The sequence below is a fragment of the Bos indicus genome, chromosome 14, assembly GCF_029378745.1.
Source record: "Bos indicus isolate NIAB-ARS_2022 breed Sahiwal x Tharparkar chromosome 14, NIAB-ARS_B.indTharparkar_mat_pri_1.0, whole genome shotgun sequence".
NCBI lineage: Eukaryota > Metazoa > Chordata > Mammalia > Artiodactyla > Bovidae > Bos > Bos indicus.
The window spans coordinates 75090385-75108122 of record NC_091773.1 but is presented as its reverse complement, the minus strand read 5'-3'; positions in this window follow the sequence as shown (position 1 = coordinate 75108122).

Sequence of the window (17738 nt, the reverse complement as noted above, 5' to 3'; positions counted from 1 at the left end):
ACAAATTAGAGGTAGATATTTTTTGGGGGGAATTTCCTTGCTTTCTCTATGATCCAATGGGTGTTGGTAATTTGAATTCTGCTTCTTCTACCTTCTCTAAACCCAGCTTGTACATCTGGAAATTCCCAATTCACATACTGCTGGAGCCTAGTTTGAAGGATTTTGAGTATTACTTTGCTAACATGAGAAATGAGCACAATTTTATGGTAGTTTGAACATTCCTTGGCATTTCCTTCTTTGTGGGTGGAATAAAAACCGACCTACTGCAGTCCTGTGGCCACTGCTGAGTTTTCCAAATTTACTGGCATACCGAGTGCAGCACTTTCACAGTATCATCTTTTAGGATTTAACATAGCTCAGCTGGAATTCCATCACCTCCACCAGCTTTATTCATACAAATTCTTTCTAAGGCCCACTTGACCTTATACACACTAAGATGTCTGACTCTAGGTGAGTGACCACACCATCATGGTTATCTGCATCATTAATACTATTTTGGTTTTAAGATAAGAAAGCCTTCCTAAGAGAACAATGCAAAGAAATAGAGGAAAACAACAGAATGGGAAAGAATAGAGATCTCTTCAAGAAAATTAGAGATACCAAGGGAACATCTCATGCATGGATGGGCACAATGAAGGACAGAAACAGTATGGACCTAACAGAAGCAAAAGATATTAAGAAGAGGTGGCAGAAATATAAAGAAGAACTGCACAAAAAAGATCTTAATGACCCAGATAACCGGGATGGTGTGATCACTCACCTAGAGCCAGACATCTTGGAGTGTGAAGTCAAGTGGGCCTTAGGAAACATCACTACAAACAAAGCTAGTGGAGGTGGTGGAATTTCAGCTGAGCTATTTCAAATCCTAAAAGATGATGATGTTAAAGTGCTGCACTCAGTATGCCAGCAAATTTGGAAAACTCAGCAGCAGCCACAGGACTGGAAAAGGTCAGTTATCATTTCAACTCCAAAGAAAGGCAATGCCAAAGAATGCTCAAACTACTGCACAATTGCACTCATCTCACACGCTAGTAAAGTAATGCTCAAAATTCTCCAAGGTAGGCTTCAACAATACAAAAACTGAGAACTTTCAAATGTTCAAGCTGGATTTAGAAAAGGCAGAGGAACCAGAGAACAGATTGCCAACATCCGTTGGATCTTAGAAAAAGCAAGAGAATTCCAGAAAAACATCTACTTCTGCTTCATTGACTATGCTAAAGCCTTCTACTGTATTGATCACAAAAAACTGGAAAATTCTGAAAGAGATGGGAATACCAGACCACCTTACCTGCCTCCTGAGAAATCTGCCTGCAGGTCAAGAATCAACAGTTAGAACTGGACACGGAACAACAGACTAGTTCCAAATAAGAAAAGGAGTACGTCACCTGTATATTGTCACCCTGCTTATTTAACTTATATGCAGAGTACATCATGAGAAACGCTGGGCTGGAAGAAGCACAAGCTGGAATCAAGATTGCCGGGAGAAATATCAGTAACATCAGATATGAAGATGACACCATCCTCATGACAGAAATTGAAGAGGAACTAAAGAGCCTCTTGATGAAGGTGAAAGAGGAAAATGAAAAAGCTGGCTGAAAACTCAACATTCAAAAAACTAAGATCATGGCATCTGGTCCCATCACTTTATGGTAAATAGATGGGGAAACAATGGAAACAGTGACAAACTTTGTTTTGAGGGGCTCCAAAATCACTGCAGACAGTAACTGCAGCCATGAAATTAAAGAATGCTTGCTCTTTGGAAGAAAAGCTATGGCAAAACTAGACATGTGTTTAAAAGCAGAGACATTACTTTGCCAACAGAGGTCCATCTAGTCAAAGCTACGGATTTTCCAGTAGTCATGTATGGATGTGAGAGTTGGACCACAAAGCAGGCTGAGTACTGAAGAATTGCTGCTTTTGAACTGTGGTGTTGAAGACTCTTGAGAGTCCTTTGAACTACAAGGGGATCAAATCAGTCAATCCTAAAGAAAATCAACCCTGAATATACATTGGGAAGACCAATGCTGAAGCTAAAGTTCCAATACTTTGGCCACCTGATGGAAGAACTGACCTCCTGGAAAAGACCCTGATGCTGGGAAAGATTGCAGGCAGGAGGAGAAGGGGGGCAACAGAGGATGAGATGGTTGGCCTGCATCACCGACTCAATGGACATGAGTTTGAGCAAGCTCCAAGAGATGGTGAATGACAAGGAAGCCTGGCGTGTTGCAGTCCATGGGATCTCAAATAGTCAGACACGACTGAGTGTCTGAACAGCAATGAGACCATTTTTGTATATTTCTTCTGTGTATTCCTGCCATCTCTTCTTAATCTCTTCTGCCTCTGTCAGATCCTTGCCGTTTCTGTCTTTTATTGTGCCCATCTTTGCATGAAGTATTCATTGGTATCTTCGATTTTCTTGAAGTGATCTCTAGTCTTTTCCATTCTATCTTTTCCCTCTGTTTCTTTGCATTGTTCACTTAAGGGGGTTTTCTTATCGCTCCTTGCTATTCTCTTTAACTCAGCATTCAGTTGGGCATATCTTTCCCTTTCTCCTTTGCCTTTCACTCCTCTTCTTTTCTCAGCTATTTGTAAGGCCTCCTGAGACAAGCACTTTGCCTTCTAGAATTTCTTTTTCTTTGGAATGGTTTTGCTCACTGCCTCTTGTACTGTGTTTCAGACCTCTGTCCATAGTCTTCAGACACTGTCTAGCATATCTAATCCCATGAGTCTATTCACCACCTCCACTGTATAATCATAAGGGATTTGATTTAAGTCATATCTGAATGGCCTGGTGGTTTTCCCCACGTTCTTCAATTTAAGCCTGTATTTTGCAATATGCAGTTCATGTTCTGAGGCACAGTCAGCTCCAGGCTTTGTTTTTCGGACTGCATGATGATTCTCTGTTTTCAGCTGCAAAGAATACAATCAATTTGATTTTGGTCTTGATCATCTGGGGACATTCATCTGGGGACATTCATGTGTAGAGTTGTCTGTTCTGCTTTTGGAAGAGTATGTCTGCTGTGACCAGTGTGTTCTCATGACAAAATCTCTTAGCCTTCGCCCTGCTTCACTCTGTATTTCAAGGCCACACTTTCCTGTTACTCCAGGTATCTCTTGACTTCCTACTATTGCATTCCAATTCTCTATGATAAAAAAGAACATCTGTCTTTCATTTCAGTTCTAGAAGGAGTCGTAGGTCTTCATAGAACAGTTCAACTTCAGCTTCTTTGGCATTAGTGGTTAGGGAATAGACTTGAGTTACTGTGATATTGAATGGTTTGTCTTGGAAATGATCAGAGATCATTCTGTTGTTTTTGAGATTGCACCCAATTACTGCATTTCAGACTCTTTTATTGACTCAGAGGGCTACTCCATTCCTTCTAAGGGATTCTTGGCCACAGTAGTAGATGTAACAGTCATCTGAATTAAATTTGCCTGTTTCTGTCCATTTAAATTCACTAATTCCTAAGGTGTCAACATTCACTCTTGCAGTCTCCTGCTTGCCCACATCCAATTTACCTTGATTCGTGGACCTACTATTTCAGGTTCCAGTGTAATATTGTTCTTTACAGCATCAAAATTTACTTTCACCACCAGACACAAACACAGCTGGGCATTATTTCTGCTTTGGCCCAGCCTCTTTATTTTTCCTGGATCTGTTTCTCCTCTCTTTTCCAGTAGCATATTGGACACTTACTGACCTGTGGGGCTCATTATTCAGTGTCATATCTTTTTTTCCTTTTCATACTATTCATGGGATTCTTGACGCAAGAACACTGGAGTAGTTTGCCATTCTTCATTCCTTTCTCCAGTGGACCACATCCCTGTTTCAGTCCTGGAATCAGCTAAGAGGCCATGGTTCATTTTAATAGATAATGGATTTTAGAAACCAAGATTTGAGTTCCTTACTTAGTCTCATTGCTAGTTGTAGGTCATTGGTTATAAGCCCTCTTCGTTAACAGAGCTAGGATAGCATGAGCATGTATGTATACATGCTCATACCAATACCAATATTTAAAAGCATTTTTGTATCTCCCTACTTCTAAATTTATTAAAACCCATAAATGCATCTGATAACTTAATATACCTACCTGCAATACATTCTGCTTTCTTCCAAAGTTGCTCAGCTATTAAGTAAAAGAACTTGAACTTGATTTCAGAATTTCCTGTCCCTTATCACTATTCATTCTTTCTGAAGGTTAAGTAATGACTAAAAAAAATGTTACTTTTTTGTTGTATCTGATAGAAGATTGAAGTAGATGTTGTTTTCTCAGTCTTAAAAAAAATGGCTTTTGAAACTTTTTTAAAAAAATTTGCTTCTTGGCCTTGAGAGGCACGGTTACCAGGTTCAGAAATGCAGTCACTCTCTAGTCTACTTCTAGCAAATCTGAAGGGAGAGCACCCATTTCATATATTAATTTGATAACTTGCCTCACTTTTTGTAGAGCAAATATGTTCTACGCTAAAAAAGTGAACCATATAACTCAGATAAATACACATTGCATTACTTTTCCTGTTTTTATTTCATCTGCAACACACCAGAAGTTTTTCACACCTGTCTCAATAAACTTTCACTGATATAGTTGAATAAAGCAGCATCTGTGGCTTTCTAGTTCTTTAAATCCTGGAAAGCCTGAAAATCAGGAGTGAGCACAGAATAACATTCACCATAGTTTTTCTGCAATGCATGCAAATTATTTTTAGAACTTCCAGAGATTTTCTAAGACTTCTTGATTCCTTCCTTTGATATTGCTCTAATCATTCAAGTGATAAATAGAAGTCAGCATTTAAATTCAGATTTCAGAAGCCTTCTGTGGCTACTAGCCTCATTTGCTTAGAAGCCTGTTCCTAGAGTGTATTTGAGTATTTGATTGCAACACTGGCACAGTCTTCTAAGGGGATTCTGGGGAAATAGAGACTATGAGAAAATTCAAGTAGAAATTGATTTAAAAAGTTGTTAAAGGAAGAAACCAACAATTTTTTTCCCTTTCAGCTCAGAAGCTAAAACACTGTATGAAAACCGTTACCACTACCACATAAGCAACAGAGAGAACAATTATTCTGATATTTCTAATATTAGATATCAAAAATATGGACATTCTTTGTTTTGATCTAAGTTCGTGGGATTGAAATATCAATAGCTCTTCCTTTTAACATTAATTTACTTACTGTATAAAATGACACTGTGAAAATATAAGCCAAAATAATTTCTGCTTTAGTAGTTTTTGTTTCTGTAATTAAAAGCCTGCAAAATAAATCACCCCTTTTGAATAGTAATTTGTTTCCTTTTTTTCTCCTCTGATTGACATTTTAAATTTATTTTAAAGAAATCTGATTTTAAAAATAAGAACTGTTTCTGAATACACACAGGAGTTAGAGATCAGTATATATTGTCCTTCATTCTCTGCTAGAAGTATTCTGCTCTTCTATATAACGTATTATTTTTCCTTAAAATGTTTTTACCTCAGGCAGTTGATATGGTTAGAGAAGATAAAGCCTTGAAAAAATTTCACTAACATGCATTAATAGTAGTGTTTAATTTGTAAATATAACTCACATAAGTGGTCTTGAAATGGTTAAATTGAGAAACTCCAGAAAGAAAGAAGGGGAAAACATCTGATTGTGAGACACAAAAATGTACCAAACGATGGTTTTCATATGGGGAAGAGTTTTGGTTGACAGACAACACCACCATTATTTTCTTCCAGTCCTAAAGCACTCTTATATAAACCCTTCCCACCACAATAAGCAACAAAGAGAAAAACTATTCTGATAGCTGACTTGCAACAAGCACTTTGCAGAGGTTATGAGTCTGTATTTCATTTGTAGCACAGAAAATAAAACAAAAGAATGATTATAAACATATAGGATATTTATGATTAAACTATATACATTGGCAAGGAAAACTAGAGAAACTAAAAATTCTAAGACCAGGAAAAGACTATTCAATTACATCTACTGTGGCCAAAAAAAGAACCAAAAAACGGATCAGTAAATGACAGAGAAGCATAATAATGAAAGGGTGAGCGCCCTCAAGTCGGGATGGAACAGAACAGATCGTTAGCCAGTCTGACTCCTAGACCTGGGTGATCAGGCCTTTCCCACAGGCCTCTGCTTGTGAGCTCTTCTGGCTGTATCCGTCTTCACAAGGTGTGGTGTCCACAGTAGATGTGGACATCTGCAGATAACACACACACACACTCTGGCATCTGAGGTTCTGGAATTCTCTGTACAAAAAAACAAGCTGAACCTGTTTCCAGAGCCTGTGTGGGTCTGTCCTTTAGAGAGTAGACCATGCCATCAGGACGCAGGGAGTTACTTATAGTTGCTGTGCTGGTGAAAGGAGTTTGAATATGTGGTTACTTGAGATTCAGGATCAAGCCAAGGATGGAAAGAGAAACAGGGCAGTCATGGGCCAGGCCTATATTCACATGTTGGTTCTACTCCATCTCAGTAAGGGGCTGAAGCCTGAGATTTCTAAATTAAAGCTCAATTTTCAAGTTGCTATGAAGGCTTATGTATCAAGGTAGAGGAGTAGAATGCATTTTATCTTGGCTTAGCTCATAAAAATTAATATGTAAATATTTATTATGTAGGCTTCCCAGGTGGCTCAGTGGTAAAGTATTTACCTGCAACACAACGGATTAGACCCTCTAGAAGATCCCCTAGAGAAGGAAATGGCAACCTACTCCAGTATTCTTGCCTGGGAAATCCCATGGCCAGAGGAGCCTGGTGGGCTACAGACTGTGGGGATGCAAAAGAGTCAGATGTGACATAGCGACTCAAAAATAACAATTTTTGGCCTAGGCCCCATAAAAGTTGGGGTTAGGGCATGACTAGCAAAATATGATTTTGTGCTTTATTAATTCACTATGTGAGAGTTGGACTATAAAGAAAGCTGAGTGCTGAAGAATTGATGCTTTTGAACTGTAGTGTTGGAGAAGACTCTTGAGAGTCCCTTGGACTTCAAGGAGATCCAACCAGTCCATCCTAAAGGAGATCAGTCCTGGGTGTTCATTGGAAAGACTGATGTTGAAGCTGAAACTCCAACACTTTGGCCACCTGAGGTGAAGAGCTGACTCATTTGAAAACACCCTGATGCTGGAAAAGATTGAGGGCAGGAGGAGAAGGGGACGACAGAGGATGAGATGGTTGGATGGCATCACGGACTCAATGGACATGAGTTTGGGTAAACTCCGGGAGTTGGTGATGGACAGGGAGGCCTGGCCTGATGCAGTCCATCGGGTCACAAAGAGTCAGACATGACTGAGCGACTGAACTGAAACTGAAAATTCACTACAGAGAAGAGATACTTTACTTAATATAAAGACAAACTAAAAATCATATATAATCTGGTATATGAGTACATCTTTTTGTTTGGTTTTAAGTGTTTGTTTATCACTTAAGTACCTTTTTATTAACTTTACATGCTTTCTGGCAGAAAGGGCTTTGTTCAGTCTCACCTAATCTTTTTTTCATTATAAAGTCCTTCACTTATTGTTCAATATGGATGCTAGAGCCAAAGAAATTCAAATGTCAAATGCCATCAAAATTCTGATGGTCAGGTTATACTAAACAGTGCCTGCATATAATGCAGAGATGAATAAGACCCAGTCCTGTGTAACCGTGTCCCACACGAGCCATGAGGAATTAATGTATATTCTTTTTTTTTTAATTTTATTTTATTTTTAAACTTTACAATATTGTATTGGTTTTGCCGAATATCGAAATGAATCCACCACAGGTATACATGTGTTCCCCATCCTGAACCCTCCTCCCTCCTCCCTCCCCATACCATCCCTCTGGGTCATCCCAGTGCACCAGCCCCAAGCATCCAGTATCGAACCTGGACTGGCGACTCGTTTCATACATGATAGTATACATGTTTCAATGCCATTCTCCCAAATCTTCCCTCCCTCTCCCTCTCCCACAGAGTCCATAAGACTGTTCTATACATCAGTGTCTCTTTTGCTGTCTCATATACAGGGTTATTGTTACCATCTTTCTAAATTCCGTATATATGTGCTAGTATACTGTATTGGTGTTTTTCTTTCTGGCTTGCTTCACTCTGTATAATAGGCTCCAGTTTCATCCATCTCATTAGAACTGATTCAAATGTATTCTTTTTAATGGCTGAGTAATACTCCATTGTGTAGATGTACCACTGCTTTCTTATCCATTCATCTGCTGATGGACATCTAGGTTGCTTCCATGTCCTGGCTATTATAAACAGTGCTGCGATGAACATCGGGGTACACGTGTCTCTTTCCCTTCTGGTTTCCTCAGTGTGTATGCCCAGCAGTGGGATTGCTGGATCATAAGGCAGTTCTACTTCCAGTTTTTTTAAGGAATCTCCACACTGTTCTCCATAGTGGCTGTATTAGTTTGCATTCCCACCAACAGTGTAAGAGGGTTCCCTTTTCTCCTCACCCTCTCCAGCATTTATTGCTTGTGGACTTTTGGATCGCAGCCATTCTGACTGGCGTGAAATGGTACCTCATAGTGGTTTTGATTTGCATTTCTCTGATAATGAGTGATGTTGAGCATCTTTTCATGTGTTTGTTAGCCATCTGTATGTCTTCTTTGGAGAAATGTCTGTTTAGTTTTTTGGCCCATTTTTTGATTGGGTCATTTATTTTTCTGGAATTGAGCTGTAGGAGTTGGTTGTATATTTTTGAGATTAGTTCTTTGTCAGTTGCTTCATTTGCTATTATTTTCTCCCATTCTGAAGGCTGTCTTTTCACCTTGCTTATAGTTTCCTTTGTTGTGCAGAAGCTTTTAAGTTTAATTAGGTCCCATTTGTTTATTTTTGCTTTTATTTCCAATATTCTGGGAGGTGGGTCATAGAGGATCCTGCTGTGATGTATGTCGGAGAGTGTTTTGCCTATGTTCTCCTCTAGGAGTTTTATAGTTTCTGGTCTTACGTTGAGATCTTTAATCCATTTTGAGTTTATTTTTGTGTATGGTATTAGAAAGTGTTCTAGTTTCATTCTTTTACAAGTGGTTGACCAGTTTTCCCAGCACCACTTGTTAAAGAGATTGTCTTTAATCCATTGTATATTCTTGCCTCCTTTGTCAAAGATAAGGTGTCCATATGTGCGTTTTGGAGCTGGAAGTGACTTTGAATAATCTAGTCCAATAATTTCATTTACAACTTAGAGAATTGAGACCTGGAAAGACATCATTTAACACCAACCGATAACCTCTCCTGCTACCAAAAGAAAAGCAATTTACCTAGCTTAAAAGACAGAAATCACTGACAGTCTTTAAAATGTGATTATTTAAAGTTTTTTGGCTCCATGAACGTGTCCCAGTTTTGAGGTTGGATGTATATTGATTTTCAAGGTTGCTATCAAAATGCAGATACCTCTAGGCAACATATAGGCTTATGCATTTTAAGCTAAGCTAGTTGATAGCCGAGATCTTTGAAACTGAACACAAATTAGAAGCCTATTTAGTTGGAAAGGTAGGAAGTAGGGCTGGTTAAGGAGGTGTGCTGACAAGTGAGCTGGAGGAGAGCCAAAAATGCTTTGCCTCCTACATGGTATTGCTTAAGGCCAGTCCCATACATAGGGAAATACCGAGTAAAGAAAACGTGGCCCAGCTGTTGAAACTGCTTTGCGGCAAACAGGAAGTGACAAAAATAACTACCTTTTCAACACAAGCGGAAGATTTAAATGGTGCACAATAAATTTTTGTCTGTCAATTAGATTGCAAACTAGAAAGTCATGGATAACAAGGATGCCTTCACATGTCACTTCAGGGGACTGTTTAAAAATAGAACACTGTGGGAAAGTCGGAGAAGTATGATCAATACTGTGATTAATGGCGGTAATTTCACACAAACATCTGGGCAATTAAATATGCTCGTTAGAAGGTGTTCTGCCTCGTGACTAGTGCAGGAATGAATGAGTTTCAAATTGAACATCACTGTCAGTATATTGGATAATTCACAGCCAGAAAAGAATTCAAGTTAGAACATTTCCAGCTATCAAATATATAAAAAGTCTTTTATCTAGAAGCAAATATACTCTGGGTCACTTATTCAGTCTTTGTGCTTAAAATTAGTTATATAATGACAATTATGCACATACACACAATATTATATCCCCAAATTTAAGTTTGGAATTATGGGAAATGATAGAGCTGCATTGCGCATGCTCAGTTGCTAAGTCATGTCTGACTCTTTGTGACCGGGTGGACTGTACCCCATCAGGCTGCTGTGTCCATGGGATTTCCCAGGCAAGAATACTGGAGTGAGTTGCCATCTTCTTCTCCAAGACCTCTATCACAAGACCCCTATTCCCAGGAAAGGAAAAATTTCTGTTGACTAAGCAAAGAATAGTCTCAGGAAAGAATTATCCAGAAATGGAAACTGGCTGTGCTTCCAAACCACAGTCAAACATTAAAAATATTTGCAGTGTTTGTAAAATTTAATTCAGCAAGTCTGAGGTGGAATTCAGGAATCTGTATGGCCATTTAACACCTTGAAAGTTCTTGATCATTAGCTATCTTTGAGAAACACTGCAGTATTGTATTAAAAGACCTGTGATATAAAATCAAAATCTAAAATATATGATCCAAGAGATGGAACTGTTTTACCCCGAAATAGCTCCAAAATGAACTGTTATATTCACACCTTATCCACATTATCATATAATTGGTCTTTTAAATGAAACCTTGTCATTGTAATAATCCTCTCATTTCAATCACCTTTAGAAACCTGGAATAGAAAAAGACTAGTAAAACACTGATTTCTATAGATTGAAAATAAAAGATTCAAGGACAAGACTGCTAGATTCTCAAAATTTAGTCAGTGATTCACTGGACTCCTATGCAATTCTAATCAGCACATCATATAAGCCCTCTTGGTAAAAATGATACCATTAATGAAAATGTTTTAGGAACTTTGCATCTATCTTAAATACTTGGATATCAGCTGACAATGTTACATCTCATATCTTTCAGGGAAAAAAATGTTCTTATATCTAAGTGTCATGATATTTTATAGCCAGGAAATTCAAACCATAAGTAATGCCATCAGTTATATAGATCGTGATTTTAATTATAAGAAAACATTGCTGTGAAAAGAAACTACTCTGTTTCTAAAAACTGAGGCAAAAAAGAAAATCCACTGGCAAATTGATACTGTGAGTCCAGTCTTGTCCCTTCAACTCCTAGATCATCCAGTGAAGCTGTTACCCACTGTCTCTGCATCAGTGGAGACACTTATCCTGGATATCTCTCCTCCCAGGCAAAGTGAAGGTCCATCACTTAAATAATCTCCTTTCCTGCTTTCCTTCAGAGCCACTCCTGAGTTGAACTACTGCACCATAACAGTCCTCTCTTCTGTTGGTGTCAGCATCTCAAATGACCGAGAAAACAGGCTGGAAATGTTTCCTTCTCAGGCTACTGCTTGTGGCTTGGAGAGTGGGTGACCCTGCAGCAAGTACAGGTAATGGAAATGGGCATTACTTTTCCATGCCACATGTGCCTTCGGGACCTGCTTGGACATCATCCAGTATATACCACTAACTGGCACGCATAACTTTGATTCAGTTCATATAAAGTGCAAGAATCTTGTAGTTGCTGGTTCAGTATCCAACAAGGCAGAGTAGCAAGTCAAGGATTATTTTTCAAAGTGAGAATAGTCACTTGATATAAAGTGCATGATTCTCATTCCAGGGCTCTGAACATTTCTCCTATTATGGGTTGTTGCATGTTAAATATGCTAAAAGCACTTTGAGCATAAGTAAAAACACTGAGTAATGACAGAAACTCAGTCCTTTAAACTATGGACAAATGCATCTTTTTTTGAACCCCATTCAAGTCAAGTAGCCTTTATTATTGAGTAAATGAGTTGAAGAGCATATTCAAAATAATACATGTGACTCTTTCTTGATAGTAAAGCCTACAAGGTACAACAAATTATTAATACTTTTATTATTAATTATATTATTGATTTAGGAACTGTTCCAGATTGCCCTAAATAATTAGGCACCTAGAAATTTCTTTGGATTGTTCAAATCTCCTTTTACACTCACTTTCCATATGTTGACATGCATGCATCTGTGTCTCTTAGCTCATTCTATCCAGATTTTATCAGCAAGCTGTCATCTGCGTAGATGGCAGACAAGAATTCTATGTAAGGGTAAGAATGATTTATTTCCTTTCACTCTAAATTATAACACAGATCTGACATAACATGGTGCAATATGGCAAAGGTATACTGCTGTCCTTGCCAATTGTGAAAACTGAATAAGATAGTCTATACTAATTGGAATACATTAAAAACAAAATCATTCATCAGATCAGTAGCTGCAAATCAAATGACAGAGACTGTACAATTTATTCCAGTAAGGAGATCACATCTGAAATACCCATGATAATTTAAACCACCATCTGATCATCACTATGATTATCCATCATTATGCTCAAACCCATTCATATTCTTAACTGGCTAAAATGGGGAGTTAAATGGTTATGGAGTAGCATTAACAACCACTGAATTTTAAAAATCTTTGGAGATGGCCCTAAATTTTCTGTACATTATTCCAGGAACATAGTTTTACTTTTCATATGAAGAAGAGCCTTGACAGCATCCTTTGGGTCCTACGTATAACTATCACGCTTCACTTAGATGAATACTGAAGATAAAGACTTTCAGTTCAGTTCAGTCGCTCAGTCGTGTCCGACTCTTTGCGACCCCATGAATCGCAGCACGCCAGGCCTCCCTGTCCATCACCAACTCCTGGAGTTCACTGAGACTCACATCCATCGAGTCAGTGATGCCATCCAGCCATCTCATCCTCTGTCGTCCCCTTCTCCTCCCACCCCCAATGAACATACATGTAAAAACCCTCAAGAAAATGCTAGCAAATGAAGTCCAAAAACACCTGAAAGGGATCATGCTTGATGATCAAGTGAGATTTAACCTAAGGATATAAGGATTCTTGAATATTTGTAGATCAATCAATGTGTTAGGTTATATGAACACACTGAAGCATAAAAAACCATATAGACATCTCAATGGGTGCAGAAAAAGCTTTTGACAAAATTCACCACCCACTTATGATAAAACCTCTCCAGAAACTGGGAATAGAGGAAACCAACCTCAAGATAATATGGGCTATATATGGCAAACGCACAACAAACATCATTCTCAATGTTGAAAAAATGAAAGCACTTCCTCTAAGATCAGTAACAAGACAAGGAGTGCACTCTCATTCCTTTTATTCAATATAGTTTTGAAAGTCTTAGCCATGGTAATCAGAGAAGTGAAAGAAATAAAAGGAATGAATCCAAATTGGAAAAGAAGAAGTTAAACTGTCAATGTTTGCAGATGATATGATACTATACACAGAAACTCCTAAAGATGCTACCAGAAAACCACTGGAGCTCATGAATGAACTTGGTAAATTTGCAGATTACAAAATTAATGCAAGAAATCTCTTATATTCCTACACTTAAAATGAAAATCAAAAACACAAGTTAAGGAAACAATCTCATTTACAATTGCATCAAAAGAATAAAATACTTAGGAATAAACTTACCTAAGGAGGGAAAACCCTGTGCTCATAAAATACAAAGTTTCATTGAAAGAAATCAAGGATGACATAAACAGAGAGATACCATGTTCTTGGTTTGGAAGAATCAATATTGTGAAAATAGCTATATACCTAAAGCAATTTACAGATTCAGTGCAATCCCTATCAAATTAGCAATGGTATATTTCACAGAATTAGACCCCCAAAAAGATCACATTTTTTAATGTAAATACAAAAGACCCAGAATAGCCAAAGCACTCTTAAGAAAAACGGAACTGAAGGAATCAGGCTCCCTGACTTGAGATGCTACTAAAAAGTTTCAGTCATCATAACATTATGGTACTGGCACAAAAATGGAAATACAGATCAATGGAGCAGGATACAAAATCCGGAGATAAACTGTGGCACATATTGTCATCTAATCTATGACAAAGTTTGCAAGAGTATGCAATCAAGAAAAGACAGTCTCTTCTGTAAGTGGCACTTGGAAAAACTGGACAGTCACATGTGAAAGAATGAAATTAGAACACTCCCTAACACCATACACAAAAATAAACTCAAAATGGATTAAAGTCCATTAAATGGACTAAATGTAAGGCTGGGTATTGTAAAACTCTTAGAGGAAAAAAATAGGTAGAACCCTCTTTGACATAAATCAGAGCAAGATCTTTTTTGATCCATCTTCTAGAGTAATACAAATAAAAACAAAAAAATGGAGAACCTTCAGGATGGTGGAGGAGTGAGATAAGATCACCTCCCTCCCCACAAATACGTAAGAAATTCATCTGCATGTGGAACAGCTCCTACGGAACACCTTCTGGACACTGGCAGAAGACCCCAGACTTCCAAAAGGCAAGCGAATCTCATCAGAATGACACAGGGCAAAAGATAAAGATACATAAAAAGACAAAGGATCTCGGGGCAGGGACCTGCACCCTGAGGAGGGAGTTGTGATGGAAGAAAAGCTTCTGCACACTTGCAAACCCCTTCATGGATGGGGACGGCAGGGAGCTTCAGAATTTCAGAGAACCTCAAAGAACAATAGAGGCTGGGAAGGCAAAACAGAGATAATTTACCACAGAGGTGGTTGCCTAGAGCAGTCCCAGCCAAAAAGTGGCGCATGCACCCGCCTCAGCAAGTGAGGGCTTCGTGTTGAGACTCAGGCTTCAGGAGACGGACTCGAGAGAGAACCAGGGTTGACAGCCATAGAGATTCTCTGGCGGGGCTGAGCGGGACATAGCTGAACGCTTCCAGGGAAAAGACTGGGCCTCCCAGAAAGGCGAGAGACTTTTGCTATGGGGTCACCCTAACTCCCCCTGCTCCGAGAACACAAGAACTGAATGTCGCAAATGCCGTCGATGGGACAAGCCACAGCTGCGAACTGCCCAACCCCAGAGGGAGACAGAGGCCAGTCCAAAGCTGCCACCAGTGCCTGCAAGAGCCCCGTAGGTAGAGCTAGACGTGCTTCCAGTCTATGCTCCCAGAGCGGGGAATATGAACTGACTGGCCACTGCCGAAGCCAGGGTGAGAGGCCTAGGTGGGGACGCCGCCGCGGGGGTTCCAACCCCAGGGGTGGCAGCTGCCACCCAGCCCCGAGCAGGCGCAGGTTTATGAGCCGCACCTTCCCGGGGGGTTGTGCAACTCGGCTTTGCTGAGGGACACAAGACCTGCGTCCAGTTCCCTGGGACGGGCCCTACCGACCTCAGACGGTAGCAGCCTCTTGCAGGCCTCGGGCACAACGGGCACGCTCCAAAGACCCCAGTTATGGCTGCCTCACCCCTTTCTCTCCCCAGTCTGGATGGGCAAGTGAGCCCCAAGGAGCAACCACTTTTGCTCTCTTTGCTCTGGGTGGGTAACAGGCCCCAGAGGGCAGCCTATAAGTGGAGGCGGGCCCCAAACCAAGGCAGAGCACTATGAGCAAGGGAGAGGAAATTCACTTCGGTGGCCACGGGGGCATCATCATAAATCCCTGCCACTAGCCTGAGACTGAGGGCTTTGGGGCTTACTGTGGACTTTGGGAGCAAATACAAGCTGGAGTATGGCCAGATCTGAGCCTGCGCTGACCCCACAGAACCCGCACCAGGTCCAGGGACACTCTTAGAAACACTGCAGGATTTCCTGAGTAGGCAGATGGTCTGGTGCTCACTGTGTGGAGAGGGCAATGGAGGAATCAGGAGGACATTCTTCCTGCTACACTCTCTCTCTCTCTCTCTCTCTCTCTATATATAAATATATATATATTCTTTTTTTGCATTATTCTTTATTATTCCTTTAAGTTTTATTTTTTAAACATTTTATTTTTTTTTAATTATCTTTTCCTATTTTTATAGTACTCTTTAGTTACATTGCATTTTTATCCATGTTTTTGATTTTTTCTTTTTGCTAGTCTAGTTTTTAGTATTCATTTTCATTTACAGGTGGGTTTATTGGCTTGATTGCTCTTTTCTTTTTTTTTTTTATTCCTTCTTTTATTCTTTTCTTCATTTTTTTTTTTGTCTCTTCTCTTTGTAAGTGTGTGAGCTTCTTTGAATGTTCTTGGCTATTGAGCGTTGCTTTCATCATTAGTCTTGGGCTTTTGTCTCCTGTGCTGTATGGCCTGAGAAGTCTTGGTGGGAGACCTGAGTCCAGGACTTTGGGCCAGCAGAGAACTCCCGACCCCATGGAACATTAATCAGCTAGATGTCTCCCAAAGGTCTCCATCTCACAACTAACAGCAGGTCCCACCTAAAGACCAGCTAGCTCCAATGCCGGACACCTCACACCAAGCCTTCAGCAAAACAGAAACACAACCTACCCATTAGCAGGCAGGATGCCCCAAGTCATAACAAGCCCATAGATACCACAAAACATAGTACTAGACATGGCACTGCCCGCCAGAAACAAGATCTGCTACACCCACCAGAACACAGGCACAAGTTCCCCAACTAGGAAATCTTCAAAAGGCATTAGTCCAATCCCACCCACTGGGGGGCAGATTCCACAAATAAGAAGAGCTACTGTCTTCTAGCCTGCAGAAAGGACACCCTAAACAGCAAATTAAATAAGATGAAAAGACAGAGAAATATGCAGCAGATGAAGGGACATGGTAAAAATTCACAAGGCCAAACAAATGAAGAGGAAATAGGCTATTTACCTGAAAAAGAATTCAGAGCAATGATAGTAAAGATGATCTAAAATCTTGGAAATGAAGTGGAGGCACAGTTAAATAGAAGGGAGGCATAGATCAAGAAGGTACAAGAAATGTTTAACAAGGACCTAGAAGAAATAGAGAATAGACAATCAGCAATGAACAACACAACAATCGAGATTAAAAATACACTGGAGGGAACCAATAGCAGAATAACTGAGGCCGAATGGATAAGTAAGCTGGAAGATAGACTGATAGAAATAACTTAGGCAGAGCAGAACAAAGAAAATGAGTGAAGAGCAATGAGACAGTCTCAGAGACCTCTGGGACAACATTAAAGCAGAGTAATATTTGATTTATAGGGGTCCCAGAAGAAGAAGGGCTTCCCTGGTGGCTCAGAGGTTAAAGCGTCTGCCTGCAATGCAGGAGACCTGGGTTCAATCCCTGGGTCAGGAAGATCCCCTGGAGAAGGAAATGGCAACCCACTCCAGCATTCTTGCCTGGAGAATCCCATGGATGGAGGAGCCTGGTGGGCTACAGTCTACGGGGTTGCAAAGAGTCAGACACGACTAAGCGACTTCACTTTCACTTTCTTCAGAAGAATAAGAAATAAAGAAAGGGTATGAGAAAATATTTGAGGAGATTATAGGCAAAAAATTCCCTAACATGGGAAAGGAAATAGCCATCCAAGTCCAGGAAGCCCAAAGTCCCATTCACTATAGGATAAACCCAAGGAGAGATATGCCCAGACACATGTTAGCCAAACTAATGTAAACTAAACACAAGGTAAAAACGTTAAAACAGCAAGAGAAAAGCAACAAATAACAATAAGGGGATCTCAAAAGGCTAAAAGCTGATTTTTCAACAGAAACTCTGCAGGCCAAAAGCAAGTGGCAGGATATATTAACACTTAAAGTGATGAAAGGAAAAAAAATCTACAACCAAGATTACTCTATCCAGCAAAGATCTCATTCAGATTTAAAGGAGAAATCAAAAGCTTTACAGATAAGCAAAAGTTAAGAGAATTCAGCACCACCAAAGCAGCTTTACAACAAATGCTGAAG